Below are 19,155 nucleotides of genomic sequence, written 5' to 3'. Positions count from 1 at the left end.
AAAAGGATTCTATCTGCACCCAGGGTTTGCTCGTCAGCGAGCGTTTCCATGCAACTATACGTGCCAAATGAGATGCCTTGTAGTAATTAACCAGGTTAGGGGATCCGAGCCCCCCATCTGCTCTGTTAAGGAACAACGTATTTCTGTTTACTCTGGGTCTTTTATGTGACCAAATAAATCGGTCAAATTTTCTCTGTTGTTTCTGCAGGAATTGTATGGGGAGATCTAGGGGGAGGACTTGAAATAGATAAAGGAATTTGGGAAGGATGTTCATCTTTAATGCATTTATGCGCCCCATCCATGAAAGATGGCCTTGTTTATGCCAGGAATCTAAGGACTTTTCAGTTTCTATTTGAAGAGGAACATAATTGAGATTGAATAATTCTGTATGAGTAGGGGATATATCAATTCCTAAGTATTTGATTTTCGAGGTCAGCTGAAAAGAGGTGTGGGTTTTAATGTAGTGCATGTCTTCTGCATTTAAGTGTATTGGGAGTATCATCGATTTTTCCATATTGATTGAAAAGTTGGAGACGTTTCTATACTCCTCCAGCTCCTCAAGGAGGGCTGGTAGGGACGTAGAGGGGGAGCTCAATGTGAATATAATATCGTCTGCGTATAGCAGACATTTCTGATGGAGCTCTCCAAAAGTGACCCCCTGTATAAGAGGGTTACTCCGTATCCTGGTGGCGAGCGCCTCTACTGCTAGGGCAAATAACAAGGGCGAAAGGGGGCATCCCTGCCGCGTGCCATTATTTATCATTATCTTTTGCGAAAGGGTGTTGTTTGCATTAATATATGCCGAGGGGTTGCTATATAGGGCTTTAATACGTGAGATCATTACTTGGGAGAATCCAAACTTTGACAGAGCAGACCAGAGAAAATCCCAGTCCACCCTGTCAAAAGCTTTCTCGGCGTCGGTGGAGAGAAGGACTAGGGGCGAGTTAGAGTTTGTGGCCGAGAATAGGGAATACAAAACTCGGAAGGTGTTCTCCTTAGCCTCCCTACCCGGGATAAAGCCTACCTGATCTACGTGTACTAGGGACGGTAAGTAATTACTGATTCTCACTGCGAGTAGTTTAGCGTATAATTTGATATCCACATTTATTAGGGATATAGGACGGTAGTTAGTAACTTTATCTGGGGGCTTACCTGGTTTAGGGATTATGGAGATTGTAGCTTCTAGGAGTGTGGGTGGGAGGTGCGTAAACTGGTCAAAGGAATTGTACATTTCTAGCAAGTGAGGACCCAGGAGGGATTTAAATAGATGGTAATATTTGGGAGTAAAGCCATCTGGGCCGGGGGCTTTGCCCTGTGGGAGATCTCTTATGGCTAGCAGTACCTCCTGCAGTGAAAATGGTGCATCTAAAGCTTCTCTATCAGAATCGGTCAATGTTGGAAGCAGGGCCTTTTCCAAGTATGTATGTATACTATTGTGTTTTTCTTCAAGGTGTGTGCTCGGGAGGTTATATAGTGAGGTGTAGTATTCTGCAAATTGGTCAACTATTGCTGTGTTATCAGAGTGGGTGACACCTTTGGAGTCTGTAATTTTAGAAATGTGGGTTTTGTATCTCTTCTTCTTTAAGGATCTCGCCAATAGGCGTCCCGCTTTATTGTTTTCAACAAAAAATTTGGATTTAGATGCAAGCGCCCTCATATGTGCATTCCTAATTAAATAATGATTTAGATCTTCTCTAGCTTGTTGTGATTTTTGCAGCAATAATGTTGATTTGGGGTTACCCTTTAGTGCATCTTCGCAGGCCTTAAACTCAGATGATAAGGAATTAAACATTGCTGAACGTTGCTTGCGCTGTCTGTGTGTGTGTCCCATAATCACCCCTCTTATATAACATTTATATGCTTCCCAGTTATTAATAGCTGAGGTAGCAGTGGAATTATTGAATGAGAAGAATTCTGAAGTTTTTTCGGCCAGATCAGTAGTTATCAAGGGGTCTAATAGAATTTGGTCATTTAGTTTCCAACAGTGTTGGTGTCGTGGTTTAGTTGACCATAAAAACGTGGAGGAGACCATGCTATGGTCTGACCAGGAGGTGTGGTGAAGCCTCGAATCTATAAGTGAGGTAAGCATCTGTTGTTCGCAAAAAATATAATCTAGACGGGTGTAGGAGCGCTGGGGGTTTGAGGAAAAAAGTGAAGTCTTTGGTGTTTGGATGAGTGGTTCTCCATGTGTCAAATAGAGGGAGAGTGCTTATTGCTCTCCAGTTGGATCTGATTTGGGAGTTCCTAATATAAGACTTGCCCTGAGATGTATCTAACATGGGGTTGACGGGAAAATTTAGGTCTCCACTGAGGAATATTGGGCCTTTTGATATGTCCATAGTGTGGTTAATCACTGAGCGAAAGAAGGATGGCTTAGGGCAGTTGGGAGCATATACATTAACTAGAGTAATAGGCCTGCCAAAGTACAGCCCCACTATTATTAAAAAGCGACCCTCCCTGTCTAAATGTTTGTTCAATAATTCAAAGGAGGAGCCTTTCCTAAAAGATATACTGACTCCATTATGTCTCGTTGGGCCTGAACATAAAAAGTGTTGGTCGTAGTAGAATCTTGAGAGAGAGGGTTCATTGGTTTTTTTAAAATGTGTCTCCTGTATCATTATAATATCAATGTTTTTTTTATGAAAATCATGAAAGGCTATTGAGCGCTTCTGTGGGGAGAGAAAACCCTTAACATTTTGTGTGGAAATTGTAAACTGACTAGTCTGATGATGTTCTGACATACTACTTTGACTTTGGAGATGCTAACAGCAAGTTACTTTGATAGTCTAATACAATGTGTTATATCCTGAGAGCTGGAAAAATAGAATTAAATAAATAATAACAATTCAACAAATAAATTTCAACAAACAAAAATGAAATACTTTTAAACAGTATTTTTGATCGAATAACCACAATAATTGCTAGTTGCCTAACGTGTAGGTAAGAGCAGGGGGAGAGATGAGAGGGGAAGGATGGGTAGGGGGGAGAGAGTCCTTACAGGAGGGATGTGTAGAGAGAGAGAGAGGCTAAGAAAAGTAAGAACTAGAGAGAGAGGCTAAGAAAAATAAGAATTAGAGAGAGAGACAAAAGGAGGAAAAGTGTGGCCCGACGGGGCTCCCTTAAGTTATCAGGGGAGTTTATACTAGGACCTAAAGATACTTTAAACAGTATTTTAATATCATTTTAAGAAAGTGTCTTTCTATTATGACTGAGAATAGTCTGTTGCACACAGAGTCAGTGTGTGTGGGGGATAAATATCACCCATTAGGAGATGTATGAATCCGCATACTCACGACCTCCAAGGATCAGGTTCAGCTGGTTATAATTTCTGCAAAAGTTCCTTTGTTGGTATTGTCAATACAGGGCTTTTTGATGCGCTGTTTGCTGATGACTTCAGACCATAATCTTCTCTGGGGCTTTGGTGGGAGTGTAGGAAGTTTGGATGATGAAGGCTGTGGTGCCTCAGGGGCTGGAATGTCGAGGAGTTGGCAAAAGTCAGCAATATCCCCTGTTGAGGAGCATTCATAACGCCTTCCATTCTTTATGATTTGTATCGATACAGGAAAACCCCATCTGTAAGGAATTTTGAGAGATCGCAGATGGGTAGTGAAGTGAGCAAATTCCTTTCTGAGTAGTAGAGTTCTGGTGGAGAGATCTTGGTAAATTTGAATTTTCGCGCCCATAAATGAGAAAGTGGGCTGAGTGCGTGCCATCTGAAATATTTTTTCTCTGTCTCTGTAACTTGAGAAACACACAATGATATCTCTCGGAGGTTGGTTGTCACTGGGTTTGGGCCGTAGAGATCTGTGGGCCCTCTCAATTGGTATTAAGTCAATTACTCTTTGATCTGAAATAGCCAGTGATTGGAATAAATTTTGTAAGTGTTCCATTATGTCTTCACTCTTTACCGACTCTGGTACTCCGCGTATGCGGAGATTATTTCTCCGTGTCCTGTTCTCAATGTCGTCTATCTTGTTTTCTAAATCCGATATCTGTGTCTGCTGATCTTCCATGGCGTGTGACATGACCGATATTTCTTTGATAATCTCTTCTCTGTCTCCTTCTAGTGTTTCCACTCTCTGGCCCAATTCGTTAATATCTTTTTTCAGCTCAGCACACTCAGTTTTGATGCAGGTCTTAACCTGGTTGATAAGGGCTTCCATTGCCTTTAATGTGACTGGGCCGTCTTCTGGTGGTGTGTGTGAGCCAGAGGGGGACACAGGGGTATGCATAGTGTCAGGATTATCTGATATTTCATCATCTTCGCTATCTATCTGAGGTTGGTCTGCCTTTTTCTTTTTATTTTCTGTGCTTTTAAAAAAGGTATTGACAGAGCCTGACCCCATATTAGATTTTAAGTTCTTATCAGTTTTGTTGATTCTGCGTTGCGCCATGTCAGTAAACATGCAGGGGTTTCTGAGTAAGTAATGTTGCTTTGGCAAAGTAGATTGACCGTTTAGCAGCAAGCGTGATGAATATTGGGGGATGTATTGTTGGTGACAAGCTCAGTGTGAAAGGAGCTGAACAACGGTCTGCAGATTGTCACACATATGTTTCTGTAGCCCCCTTATTTCAATAAGATTCTTGCTAGTGAAAGTGCATGGGGTCTTTGGCACTAAGTTCCTGCTTATGGCATAATGTGTCAGATACGTGCTATTGTGACTGTTAAAGGCATGCCCCAAACTTCATGTAAATATAGTTTCTTATTTGAGCATTATGTGTGATGTTCTCAGGGTCTCTGTTTTGCTGCAGATAATTACCCTTTCCGGCTGTCTGTTGAGATCGGGTGTGATGCGTCACTGCGCCTCCAACTTTAGGTCCCGGCTTCAAACGTGGCCTAAACGCGGCAACAATTTCAGCCTCTTCCTCTAATATGATGTCTCCGAAATTGTGATTAGAGGGCCTCCGGACCCTTCTCAAGCATTCAGAGGTCTGATTTAGGCATTTTTAGCTGTCTTTATTGGGGTAAGAGAGAGCCCCGCCGATGCCACTTCAGGAGCTCTAGTTAGGTGCGGCCATTCAGCACGCCCGCACGCTCCTCCTCCGCTTTTTATTTTTTTTAACTGATGAATAATGGTCGCCTTTATTTTAAGTGATGCCAAATTCTAGCATTTCATAAATAGGATATATCATTACTTTAATGCATACCCATATAAATAAAAAACTATAACACAATGTAAGATCAGTCACAGCTTTATTAATAGAACAGATAATCAGAAACACTTTATTAGCATTTTATTAAATAGCCAGGTTTATAGTTCAAACAGGAACGCCAAGGACAACCCCTTTCCATGGGTACACAAGTTGTGAGAGCAGCAGAGTTGCACAAAACACACACGTACTCCAGCTGTTAAAACACCTGCAAAAAAAGAAAAGAAAAATTAGTATAGAACAAAACTTAGTTATTCCTACAAACCCCATAGAATAACATACTGTAGACATGGTGTACACTTTTCTCCTTAACTGCATCCATTTAAATATGTTGTATTCAGGGAACACCTACAACTGGTATCAACTCATTCAGCAATTTTTTCCCATTTTAACCTCTTAACGAACAGTGCCATACAGGCACAGTAGTTTAGCCCTTAAGGATGCTGCGGTCCTTGGCTCTTTCTGTGGCAAACAAGGCTCTTTTTCTGTTTAAATGGAGCAAAAATGCTCTGTCCTTTTGGGTAAATTTTTGACTGAAATTGCTGGTCCTTAAAAGTGAAGGTAAACTTTGATGAATGAAAGCCCGTTTTTTAAAAATACTATTAAAAAACAGGGGCACTTTCATTCAAAGTTTACAAAGCAGCCGCTTTGATTAAAAAACAAAAAAAAAAAAAACAAAAAAAAAAACCATCTTTCTTATTTGCACAGCCAGAGCAGCTTCCCCCACCCGGAGATCCTCTCTTCACACGTCATGAATGACTAATCCAGCTTCCTCCAATCACAGCATGACTACCTTGGGGGGAAAGCCGTGGTTGGAAGAAGCTGAATTAGTCATTGACGTGTGAAGAGAGGATCTCCGGGTGGGGGAAGCTGCTCTGGCTGTGTAAAGAAGAAAGGTAAGTTTTTAATCAAAACAGCTGCTTTGTAAACTTTGATGAATGAAAGTGCCCCTGGTTTTAATAGTATTTTTTAAAAAACAGGCTCTCATTCATTAAAGTTTACCTTCACTTTAAAGGGTTAACTAACTCATTCACAAAATTTTAAATTGAATCACATACATATAAATAACTGCTGACAAGTCAACTTGATATGCAGAAATTATTAAAAGGGACATTATACACTAGATGTTTCTTTGCATAAATTGGTTTTTTTCAGATGATCAATTTATAAATGCTGATACAGCTCCCCCCCCAAAAAAAATATATAGTTTTGCTTATTTTTAAGTAACATTGCACTGATTTTCAGACTCTTCTAACCAAGCCCCAAAGTTTTATGAGTATACTGATGTATGCTTGCTCCTGCTGGTCTAAAGATTATTTGCATATGCAAAGGAAGGAGTGTGGTGGTCTGCTTTCACTGGGTGTCCCAGTCAACCTAATCAAAAGTGCTAAACAAAGCCAAGTTTTTAAGATCAACATCTGTGCATATTAATCTTTATAGTAGTGTCTAGTACATGCAGTTATATGAAAATTGGTATATACTGTCCCTTTAAGGATGGCTATTTAGAGTGTAATTGATTTAGGATTTTAAAAAAATTACAACTCCATCAGATCTGAAACAGTTTGTCCTAATACAGACTTAAAGGGACACTCAAATCAGAATAAACTAATGATTCAGAAATAACATGCAATTTTAAGACACCAAATTTTGCACAGTTTTTTTTATATTCACAGTTCACACTTTCTGAGGAACAAGCCCCTACTGAGCATGTGCACAAGAGTGAGGTACATTTTAAAACAGAAGTACAAATAATTTAAAAAAAAAAGTGTTGTACTTTGCCTCAGTGGACGACTTACTAACTTTGGAGAGGCTGCATTATTTTAAAAATTAACCAACTGGTGTTCCATGATATGATGCTGGCGGCTTGGGAGAGATACTCCTTTATAAAACCCTGCTGTGTGGTGCCTCCCCCTTTTCTCCCTTCCCCCTCCCCATTTGTTCTGCTCTCACTTTTTTCACTTTTCTACTTCTTTTCCTTCATTAAGTGTTCTCTTTGTAACAGGTTATACGTACAAGTTTGAATTTTTCATGATGTAAATGTTTTAAATATTGCCAAGCTTTCTATACTCGGAGGAACTTGGAATTTTCCTCCTCCGGGGGGGGGGGGGGGGGGGGGGGGGTTCCCACGGCTCTTCAGAAGCACAAGTTATAAAGACTCTTTTTAGTCTCAAACTTTAGTCACAATAAGCTGAATAACGACTCTTTTATGTCCATATTTGCAAATGGTACACAGAGATGTATAATGTGACCTTATTGTATACTTCTGAATCTACCTTAATAAAGCTTGTAAAAAAAAAAAAAAAAAAAAAAAGTTGTACACCAAATATTCTGCTAGACTGAACCAAGCCTGCCAGTGTGAAGTGAAGACTGGTGATTTTGTTGGCAAGGTTGCAGGATCATTACAGCATCCCAGAACCAGTTCTCACCTATATAGTGAATACATTTTTTTGGAAAGGAAAAAAATAGGGTAGGAAATAAAGTAACTGAACAGGTTTTCAATGGCAGCAGATACAAATTTATATAGAGGGTGTGAGAGTTCTAGATGTGTATTCAGATTGGAGACATAGATATTCCTTCCACCTGGGCCATGTGAATTTTTAAACCCGGAACCTTAGTGACTTAGCATTAAGTGTGATTGCTATGACAATGAGACTTATACAATAAAAACAAAAAAAACACAAAACACCCCCCCCTGCTGTGTTCAGTCTGGTAACCATTTTCCTAAACCAAGTAAGCAAAACATAAAAGTGATATTAAACCCAAATGTTCTGGGTAGCGCTTGTTGATTGGTGGCTAAATGTAGCAAGCGCTACCCAGGGTTCTGAACCAAAAGTGGGCCGCCTCCTAAGCTTACATTCCTGCTTTTTCAATAAAAATTTCAAGAGAACAAAGAACATTTGATAATGAGTAAATTGGAAAGTTGCATGCTCTGAATCATGAAATAAAACATTTGGGTTTCATATCCCTTTAAGATGCAAGCATTGAAAGTTGTAAATGCTACATCTTCACAACCATTTATTCTTACCTGGGCTGATGTAACAGAGAACTGTTTCATGTAGACATTTTGTCCAGTGCTTTAAGATCTGAATATAAAACAAAATCTATATACAGAAAACAAAATTAGTGTAAGAAACTAGACAACCTGGTGCTCTAAATGCACCCAGTGTACAAAGTACAGAGTTAAAGTTGCCTTTCCCATATTTAAGCCAAACATATTATACATAAACATAATACATATACATAATTATACATATTATACAGAACATACTATACATAATATATTATACATAACAATTATACATAATTATAAAAATATTGTACAATAGATAACCAAACAAACTGAAATCTGATTAGCTTCCCATGATCACAGACAGTGAGAGCAGCCGCACTCTACTCTCACTATCCGTGAACACTTCAGCAGACACAGAATTCAATGTGTTCAGTTACCATACTACAAATTATAACTTTATACAGAATAATAATAATAAATTATACAGAACAATAATATATTATACAGAATAATAATAAATTATACAGAATAATAATAAATTATACAGAATAATATTATACAGAATAATAATAAATTATACAGAATAATAATAATATTATACAGAACATAGTAAATATACATATTATACAGAACATACATATTATACATAATAAATTACAGAATAATAATAATAATAATAATAATAATAATAATAATAATAATATACAGAACATAGTAAATATACATATACATAAAAATAATAATAATAATAATAATAATAATATACAGAACATACATATTATACATAATACAGAACATACATATTATACATAATTATAAAAATATTGTACAAAATATTGTACAATAGATAACCAAACAAACTGAAATCTGATTAGCTTCCCATGATCACAGACAGTGAGAGCAGCCGCACTCTACTCTCACTATCCGTGAACACTTCAGCAGACACAGAATTCAATGTGTTCCGTTACCATACTACAAATTATAACTTTATACAGAATAATAAATAGATATACATATTATACAGAACAATAATAATTATTATACAGAACATACTAAATATACATATTATACATAATAATAATAATAATAATAATATACAGAACATACATATTATACAGAATAATAATATTATACAGAACATAGAAGATATACATATTATACATAATAATAATAATAATAATAATAATAATAACAGAACATACATATAATACATAATTATAAAAATATTGTACAAAATATTGTACAATAGATAACCAAACAAACTGAAATCTGATTAGCTTCCCATGATCACAGACAGTAAGAGCAGCCGCACTCTACTCTCACTATCCGTGAACACTTCAGCAGACACAGAATTCAATGTGTTCAGTTACCATACTACAAATTATAACTTTATACAGAAAAATAATATATATTTATTATACATATCATATACCAACGTGGCGTTCTGAAGACGTCTGACGAATCTGGTTGAATCCTTGTCATACTTGAATGGTGTCCCAGCGAAATCTCATCTTGTGCAGCAGAATGACGTAGCAGATCTTGGGGCAGCAGATGTGTCCTTTTCACGCAGCAAACAGCAGCTTGACCGGATAACCTTAAACAAATGTTAATGGGAGAAGCACAGGAGACAGATATACATTCACAATAGAAAAAAAAAAAAAAAAAAAAAAAAAAGCCAAAAAGGCATTTGGAGGTACAGATTGGAATCTGCCTAGCTTCCCATGATCACAGGTGGTGAGAGCAGTCGGCCGCACTGTCCCCACTGCCTGTGAACACAGCTGTCAAACACAGACTACATTGTATACCTCCTGCCTTTGTTGTGGCAAATGAACAAACAAATGAATCAAATCATAAAACCTTAGCTTAACAGCAGCATTAGGTTTCTGCTTTATAATTTATAAAGCAGTTGGTTACAAAATTGAATTGAATATATGGGAAAGGCAACAGTAGCCCCAGTCTCTGTCCTTACCAACTTGAAGCCTGGATGTCAGCAAACACAGTTGAGGTGAAGACCTCTTTGCACATTATGGCCTCTCGCTTCACATTGCTAGATCTGTTGAGAGGAAACAAAGTTTCAGTTCCTACACAGCAATACATAAGTAGCTATAAAAAGTAATGTAAAAATGTAACTCTAGGATGCTTGACTTATTCTTCTTTATTTATAAAGCGCCAACAGATTCTACAGCGCTGCCCATGGGTACAAGGATAACAGTACAATGGAGAAACAATACGATAAGACAACATTTTACAGACAAATACAGGGGGAATTGAGGGCCCTATTCACGTGGGAATTTACAATCTAGATGAGTAGGAGGATGGGAAACAGGGAGGTGGGGACTGCAAAGGGGAGAATGATATTAGTGAGGAGATAGAGGGCAACTCTTAGTTAAGTGAAGTTAGTGTGTTAATAAGTCGGGTGATAAGCTTCCCTGAACAGAAAAGGTCTTTAGGGAACATTTAAAGGAGGAGAGGTTAGGGGCAAGTCTGACAGCACAAGGAAGTGCATTCCAGGGGGTTGGTGCCGCACAAGAAAAGTCCTGTAGTCTATGAGAGAAAGTGATGTAGAGGACGCAAGAAGCAGGTCATTGTTGGATCTTAGGGGGCGGGTTAGGGTATATTTGTTGATAAGTGAGGACAGGTAGGGTGGGGCAGCATTGGTGAGGGCTTTGTAGGTCAGGGTGAGAATTTTGAATTTAACTCTGTTGTGAATGGGGAGACGGACAGATCGAGAGAGGTGGATTAGCCTGGCAGATGCATTTAGGATGGATTGGAGGGGAGAGAGGGAGGCCGGTTAGTAGGTTGTTACAGTAGTCCAGTTGAGAAATTACCAGGGAGTGGATTAGCAGTTTAGTAGTTTCAGCACTTAGAAACGGACGCATTTTGGAGATATTGCATAGGTGGTTGCGGCAGGATGGAGAGCAATTGGATGTGGGGAATGAAGGACAGATTTGAGTCAAGCGTGACTCCGAGACAGCGGACTTGGGGGAGATGGTGCCACCAACAGTAATAGAAAAATTAGAAACTGGAGTAGAGTTAGAGGGGGGGGAATGAGAAGTAGTTCGGTCTTGGACATATTTATGTTTAGGTGGTGAGAGGCCATCCAGGAGGAAATGTGAGATAAGCAGTCGCTGATGTGAGAATTAACAGAAGGAAAGAGTGCAGGGGTGGAAGGTAGATCTGGGTATCATCAGCATTGAGATTTATAAATTGTTTAATTTATAATCACGATTCAGTTACAGTTTATAATTTTAAACAACTTTCCAATATATTTCTATTACCAAATTTGCTTTGTCCTTTTGATATCCTTTGTTGAAGAATAAAGCTAAGTTGGCTGAAAGGAGCCCAGGAGTGTGCACGTAAAATGCAAAGTCTTTCAAAAGAACTGAAATAAGGGGGCACTCTGCAGAAGCTTAGATGCAAAGTAATAAGTAGTAAAAATTATATTTAATATAACAGTGTTGGTTATGCAAAACTGGGGAATTGGTAATAAAGGGATTATCTATCTTTTTAAACAATAATTCTGGTGTAGGCTGTCCCTTTAACAAAAGGATACTACGAAAACTAAGCAAAATTGATAACAGAATTAAAATAGGAAACTTGTTTAAATGGATTAGATAGAGTGATATTTTAAAAGGACAGTTCACCTAATAATTTTCTCCATGATCCCTTTTACCTGCTGGAGTGCATTTGTTTCTAAGTAACTCCTTTACCCCTATTTTGGCATTTGAAATAGCTGATTTAGCTTGTGGTTTCCCAACCTATACTGAATGTTTTGATACTTGAGTCTGAGCTATTGAATAGCCTAAGTAAACACAGCCAGCAGAAGAAATGACACTCACAGTGGGGTGCAGGATAGTAAAGTAATAAAATGATAATTCTCCATTGATCCCTCTATGTATTGAGCTTTAGTATTCCAGACTAAGTTAAGGAAGCAAGTGTGTGTACACAAAGTAATAACTTAATGAGCTATTATATTACCTGAAGCTGTAATAGGTTGTGGTTTAAAAGCACAAAACCAGCTACTTCATATACACAAACCTGAAAATGCAATTTCTCACACATTTTATCTTCTGCAGCTGGTATAAACAAGTCATTGAAACATATATTAATATAAAAACTATTTTACAGTGTACTGTCCCTTTAAGTTTAATTTGTTTACCACTGGCTGTTATTATGATCCCATGTGCAAGCAAGTACATTGAAAATTTACATTAAAAAAGGGACAGTATAGTCAAAATTACTTTCATTATTCAGATAGGACTTGTAATTTTAATCAACTTTCCAATTTACTTTTATTATCAAATTTGATTTGGTTTTCTTGTTATTCTTAGTTGAAACTAAACCTAGGTAGGCTCATATGCTAAATTTCTAAGCCCTCGAGGGCTGCCTCTTATCATATGTTTTTTAAATTGCTTTTAAACAAGAGACTGTGGGCCATATAGATAACACTGTGTTCAGACACAGGGAGTTATTTAAGAGTTAGCACAACACAATACTAAATGCAACTCAATAGATTGGATATAGTCACAGTCATGTGATCAGAGGGCTGTCAGAAGGTTCTTAGATACAAGGTAATCAGAGGTAAAAAGAGTATTAATATACTGTGAAAAACTGGGGGATGGGTAATAGAGGGATTATCTGTCTTTTAAAACAACAACAATTCTATCGCAGACAATTATTTCCCTATTCCTTTAAGGATAAAAGTCTATCAAAATTAAAAAAGTAGTCATCCCACAAAAAGACACAGGACAAGTGGACAACACTACAGGGTCATTATAGTGGTAAAAATACATTAATTTGTTAGTTAGTATATGTAATCTTAAGACTAGTGACAAGTACTGCTTGGGACCCCCAGAGCAGTGCAGGTGTTCTGTGAAGGGACCTAACTTTTCAAAAGAGTGAACCATGTCACTTCTGGTGACGTTTCATCAGCTGTTGCTATAACTTTGTCCCTAATACGCATGCGTGCCAGCGTCATCACATACGTCACGGTAAAACTATTTAGACTTGTGAAATTCTAAAAATTCTGAAACCATTGTATAGCGCATGTGTGGGCTTTTCTATCACAAATGGGGGTGTTTTATGGAACAATGTTTATTCAACACTGTATGTGAATTATGGTGTGAAACAGAAATAAATGTATACTTATTTAAAAATATTTCTTTATATATAACCTCAAACATGGAACAATGTTTATTCGTCCCTGCATAACAAACAGCCACTCGGATATCGCCACTGCATGTCGTATTTTACAGTAAACAAAGTCAAGTGCTTTGAATGTTTGAATGTGTTTGAAGTTATATATAAAGAAATATTTTTAAATAAGTATACATTTATTTCTGTTTCACACCATAATGCATACAGTGTTGAATAAACAGCGTTCCATAAAACACCCCCATTTGTGATAGAAAAGCCCACGCATGCGCTATAGAAAGGTTTCAGAATTTCACAAGTCTAAATTGTTTTACCGTGACGTATGCGGCCAGGTATGTGATGACGCTGGCACACATGCGTATTAGGGGCAAAATGAGAGCAACAGCTGATGAAACGTCACAGGAAGTGACATGGTTTGCTCTTTTACAAAGTTCGGTCCCTTCACAGAACACCGGTCCCAATCAGCAGCGCTTTCTGCTTGGGACTAGCAATGCTCTGTGGGTCTTGAGCAGGACATTATTGTTGGTGTTAAAAATGACATGCTCTAATGCTATGTGTTTAGTCCCAAGCAGATACAATCAGTAACACAATTCAGATGTGTAACTAGCGCCACCAATTGGGACCAGCACTGCTTTGCTGGTCTGAAGAAGTACTTCTACTCTGTGTTTGCGGGTTAAAACACACAATATTGCAGGGTCGCTAGTCTTAAAATTCCATTTGCTAATAACAAATTAGAGCATGTAATGGTTTGACTATTATCTCCATTTAATTATACTATATGTCTGCAACAAAGATGATCTACTGTTATACAGGAAACAAATTTAATGTATTTTACAACAATTTAACTCTTACCTGTTTTAACAAAGGAGGCACAGACATTTCTTTTGACAATGAACTAGACACTGTAAGTGTTGGCTGTATGTCAACTGGTGCTGTAGATCTGATAACTTTAGCATCACCTGCAGATACGGGGAAAAAAAAAAAAATACATACTACTTAACGTAAGAAACAGGACATTGTGGTAAGTTTACATTGCCTATAGTTAATACTCAAGTAGAAAATGCGGAGATAAAACACTTAGAAGAATGAACATAAAGTCTTAAGGTCTATATTCTGGGCTGTAAAGCATATCTAGTGGGTTTAAGTGGTTAGTTATATGACCAAATGCTTCAAAACTACGGCCTAACAGTCATTCCATATCATAATTTCATAAATGCAACAAATATAAAATAAAGAGCATAAGGGAAAGAGTAAGAAATCCAGGTGTCTGTGGAATGGTATAAAAGGATCAGGAATTGGGTTAGTAAAGATTTGGTGATTATAGGCAGTGACAGAGCAATAATAAATGCAACAAGAGTTTACCATGAATGTCAGCTGTACATTTTCTGGGTTGGGCTTGCATGGGACATATGATGGGGAGCATGACCTAAGGCTGAGGAGAAAAACTTGTAATGTACCACAGTATATAAGTAGCCTTGGGTAGCTTCAGCAGGGGCCCGCTGCTTCCACTTCCCAAAGACACAGCTGCTATGAAGACCGTTTACTGTACCTACTGCTAATGAACATATATGGAGAAGGGAGATCTTTGCCAAAGAGGAGTTACTTGGATATAGCATGTGTGAAGCAGACATGTAGGAAAAGACAAGGGTCCTTAGAGTACTTTGAAAAGGAGCGAAGCCATTTTTTAAGTTGTCATGTATAAAAGGTTAATGGAAATGTATAATTCTCATTCAAATATTTAGGGATTATTATATTTTAACTGCATGTCCAAAGGCTTCAGAGACCATTTACAATCCACCATAGCTTTACAGCTGTACTCATGGGCACTGGGAGCAGGCGAGGGCTGCTCCAAGTGTCCACAAGCACAGCTGCCACCATGACAGAGAGCTCACAGCAACGTCTGCCAATGACTATGAGGGGCTTAAAAAGTACTTTAATAGGAGAAAATGCATTAGGCTATTTTTATTTAATAGAGACTATGAAGTCAGAAACTTTACTTTGAAAAATAAGGGAAAATGAAAATGCTATATTAGAGGTAATAAAATTATTTTATTTTAAAATATCATGCTCATAGGCGTCAAGAGACAATTTACAATCCACCATAGCTTTACAGCTGTATCCATGGGCACAGGGAGCAGGCGCGCACTGCTCCTCATGTCCATAAAAACAGCTGCCACCATGTGCAGAGAGCTCACTAACATCTGCCAGTGATCATGTTGGGTCTAACAGGACAGAAGTAAATTATGCTGTTAAGCAGCCATTGAAAATGGGGGGGGGGGGGGGGGGAGAGAATAAAATGTCATGCTAGAGGCCGTAATTATTTTAGACTATACATGTCCAGAGGCTTCAGAAACAGTTTACACCCCACCATAGCCTTACAGCTGTAGTCACGGGCACCAAGAGCAGGTGCGGACTGCTCTCAGTGTCCGCAAACTACAGCTGCCACCATGTGCAGAGAGCTCACTGTAACGTCTGCCAGTGACCATGTCTGGGTTATCAGGAGGGAAGAAAGTAAAATTATGCTGTTAAGCAGCCATTGAAAATATGGGGGGGGGATAAAATGCCATGCTAGAGGCAGTAATTAATTATTTTATACTATACATGCCCAAAGGCTTCAGAAACAGTTCACGCCCCACCATAGCCTTACAGCTGTAGTCACGGGCACCAAGAGCAGGTGCGGACTGCTCTCAGTGTCCGCAAATTACAGCTGCCACCATGTGCAGAGAGCTCACTGTAACGTCTGCCAATGACCATGTTGGGACTATCAGGAGGGAAGAAAGTAGAATTATGCTGTTAAGCAGCCATTGAAAATAAGGGGGGGGGGGGAAATAAAATGCCATGCTAGAGGCAGTAATTAATTAATTATTTTAGACTATACATGCCCAGAGGCTTCAGAAACAGTTTACACCCCACCATAGCCTTACAGCTGTAGTCACGGGCACCAAGAGCAGGTGCGGACTGCTCTTAGTGTCCGTAACTACAGCTGCCACCATGTGCAGAGAGCTCACTGTAACGTCTGCCAGTGACCATGTTGGGCTTTACGGGAGAGAAGTAAATTATGCTGTTAAGCAGTCTTTGAAAATAGGGGGAAATAAAATATAATCCTAGGGGCAGAAATTAATTATTTTAGACTAGTCACATGTCCAGAGGCTTCAGAAACAGTTTACACCCCACCATAGCTTTACAGCTGTAGTCACGGGCACCAGGAGCAGCCGCAGACTGCTCTTAGTGTCCGCAAACTACAGCTGCCACCATGTGCAGAGAGCTCACTGTAACATCTGCCAGTGACCATGTGACACCTACATATTAATAACCTGTACTTACCTGCAAACTGGTCTCACAACCTTGTGGAAGAAAATTAAGCTGTCATATGCTTGAAGTTTCCATAAAGCCATTCTGCCATGTCATCACCTGTTTAACCGCTGGAGCCATTTTTGAGCTGGACAGATATTCCAAACAAGCCAGCTAGAAGAGACAAAACAGATTTAATACATTTACGTTATAGATTCCAATTAGAGAATTAACCTAGCAGAGGTAGTCTGGATATGGCAACAGGATATAAAGGGATTTATTACAATAATTTGAGAAACCATTCTTTAGCCTGATGGAGAGAAATAGAGATGGAGAGAAATATATACACACACCAACCAACAACAACCTGACATCTCCAAGGCAACCAAAAAGCGTCCTCTGCGTCTGCAGCTTAATGTGAGCAGATCTGCATGCAGTGGGTGTTCATTTTCTATTATGAGACCAGCAGCACTAGAACAGCTATGTTTTAAATGAAGAAAAGCGTCTGCTTTTTTTGTTTACCAAGTCCCTTACAGTGAGTACCTCATCAACAGTGCTAAACTGGGAGCTTCCAAGTACGTTTGTAAAATGTTTTATACTGGATTTTTAGATCGGTATCTGCATATTCTTCTTTATAGTAGTGTCTATTACATGCAGTTATATAAAAATTGGTGAATACTGTCCCTTTAATGATTTCATATACTTGTAGTTGCTTAATCAAAATAAAAGCCATTAACTTGTAATGTGTTAGTAAAATATATTTTACATCATAATCCCTTTATTATCTATTCCCCAGTTTTGCATAACCAACGCTGTTATAGAAATATACTATTTACCTCTGATTAACTTGTATTGATGCTTCTGAAGACTGCCTCCTTATCTCAGACTTGCATGTCAGGCAATAAATGTGCTTACTCTTAAATAACTCCACGGCCATGTGCACAATGTTATTTATATGAAACACACAAACTACCACCCTCTAGCAGTGAAAACTGTCAAATACATTCAGATAAGAGGCAGCCTCCAAGGGCTTATGAGCCTACCTAGGTTAGCTTTCAACTAAGAATACAAAAAGAACAAAGCAAACTGGAAAGTTGTTTAAAATTGCATGCACTATCTGGATCATGAAAGTTTAGTCCGACTAGACTGTCCCTTTAAAAAGGGACACTGAACCCAGATTTTTTTTCTTTCGTGATTCAGATAGAGCATGCAATTTTAATCAACTTTCTAATTTACTCCTATTATCAACTTTTCTTCATTCACTTGCTATTTTTATTTGAAAAAGAAGGCATCTAAGCTTCTTTCCTGATTCAGACCACTGGACAGCAATTTTTAATTGGTGGACGAATATATCCACCAATCAGCAAGAACAACCCAGGTTGTTCACCAAAAATGGTCTGGCATTTCAAATAAAGATACCAAGAGAATGAAGAAAATTTAATAGAAGTAAATTAGAAAGTTGCTTAAAATTTCATGCTCTGCATCACGAAAGAAAAAAGTTGGGTTGTAATTGGCAAACTATGTAAAAGTAATTGACAAACTATGTAAAAGCCAGCAGAAGAAATTACACTCCCGATGGGTAGAAGAGATAACTAAATAAAAACACTTTTCCATTGTAAGTATTGGGGTTTGGTTTACAAACAGACACAAGTTAAGGAAGCAAATGTGTGTACACAAACTGGTAAGATAATGAGATAAATTTTACCTGCAAGGTCAACCAATTTTAAAACCAGAAATTTAATATCTATTAATAAACCCGAAAATGCAATTTCCCATACACTTTATATACCCTGCAGCTGGTATAACAAGTCATTGGAAATACATTAAGCAAAAAACAATTTTACAGTATACTGTCCCTTTAAATAGAAAGGTAATAACAGAAATGTGCATAAATGCATTTAAACCAGGGGTATTCAAACTCAAAGTATCTGGGGGCCGCTTGAACTAAGCAAGTGCTCCAGAACTGGATATTCTAGTAAATGGAAGAGACATTTAGCAAAGTAGTTGTGCATGGTGGGAGTTGTAGTCAACAATAGACATACACAGTTGTCTCTATTTATCTTGTGAGTGCCAAGCTGATCATCTTATAACTGTATAACGTAAAAAGTGACATTTACCCAACGCTGTGTGTGGTGGGAGTCTACACTGGACACTTGTCTTCATCTTGTGAGTGCCTATCTAGAACAGCAACTAGTTACACCTCTTAGAACCCTAAAAAACTGATTTAAACAGAAGCATTTTCATATACAAAACATGCTCAAACACAAAGCCTACTGAATGAATTTAAAGAGTAATTTACTAGCAGGCAAGTTTTTTCCTTTTTAAAAAAAAGCCTTCCTTGTGCAAGTGTGTAATGCACCCATTTATTTAAATGTTGGCTATTTCTATTGGATACTTCTAGAGACATTTACAGACTGATCTCTTACACACAAAATAATAATCTGCCTTTGCAAAAGTTTCAGTTACTGGGCTAATTATGTGATTACAAACAAGCTACACAGCCCATTAATTCAGTACAAAGCAGTTTGTTTTCAACTACAGAGCTTGAT

General features: G+C 38.1%; 1 long non-coding RNA gene across 1 annotated transcript in view; it reads right to left on the bottom strand.

The window, feature by feature from the left end:
- Window positions 1-5,177: 5,177 nt before the first annotated feature.
- LOC128662224 (uncharacterized) overlaps window positions 5,178-19,155 on the bottom strand; it is a 14,449-nt gene continuing 471 nt past the window's right edge. Inside the window, exons 2-6 of the long non-coding RNA XR_008402725.1 lie at window positions 16,640-16,780; window positions 14,168-14,274; window positions 10,131-10,214; window positions 8,177-8,252; window positions 5,178-5,359 (exon numbers count right to left, since the gene is read on the bottom strand). This is a non-coding gene — a long non-coding RNA (uncharacterized LOC128662224). The remainder of the gene's footprint in view (window positions 5,360-8,176; window positions 8,253-10,130; window positions 10,215-14,167; window positions 14,275-16,639; window positions 16,781-19,155) is intronic.

This window comes from Bombina bombina, chromosome 6 (genome assembly GCF_027579735.1).
Source record: "Bombina bombina isolate aBomBom1 chromosome 6, aBomBom1.pri, whole genome shotgun sequence".
NCBI lineage: Eukaryota > Metazoa > Chordata > Amphibia > Anura > Bombinatoridae > Bombina > Bombina bombina.
The sequence above is the reverse complement of the archived record's forward strand: the minus strand, read 5'-3'. Positions and strand labels throughout refer to the sequence as shown.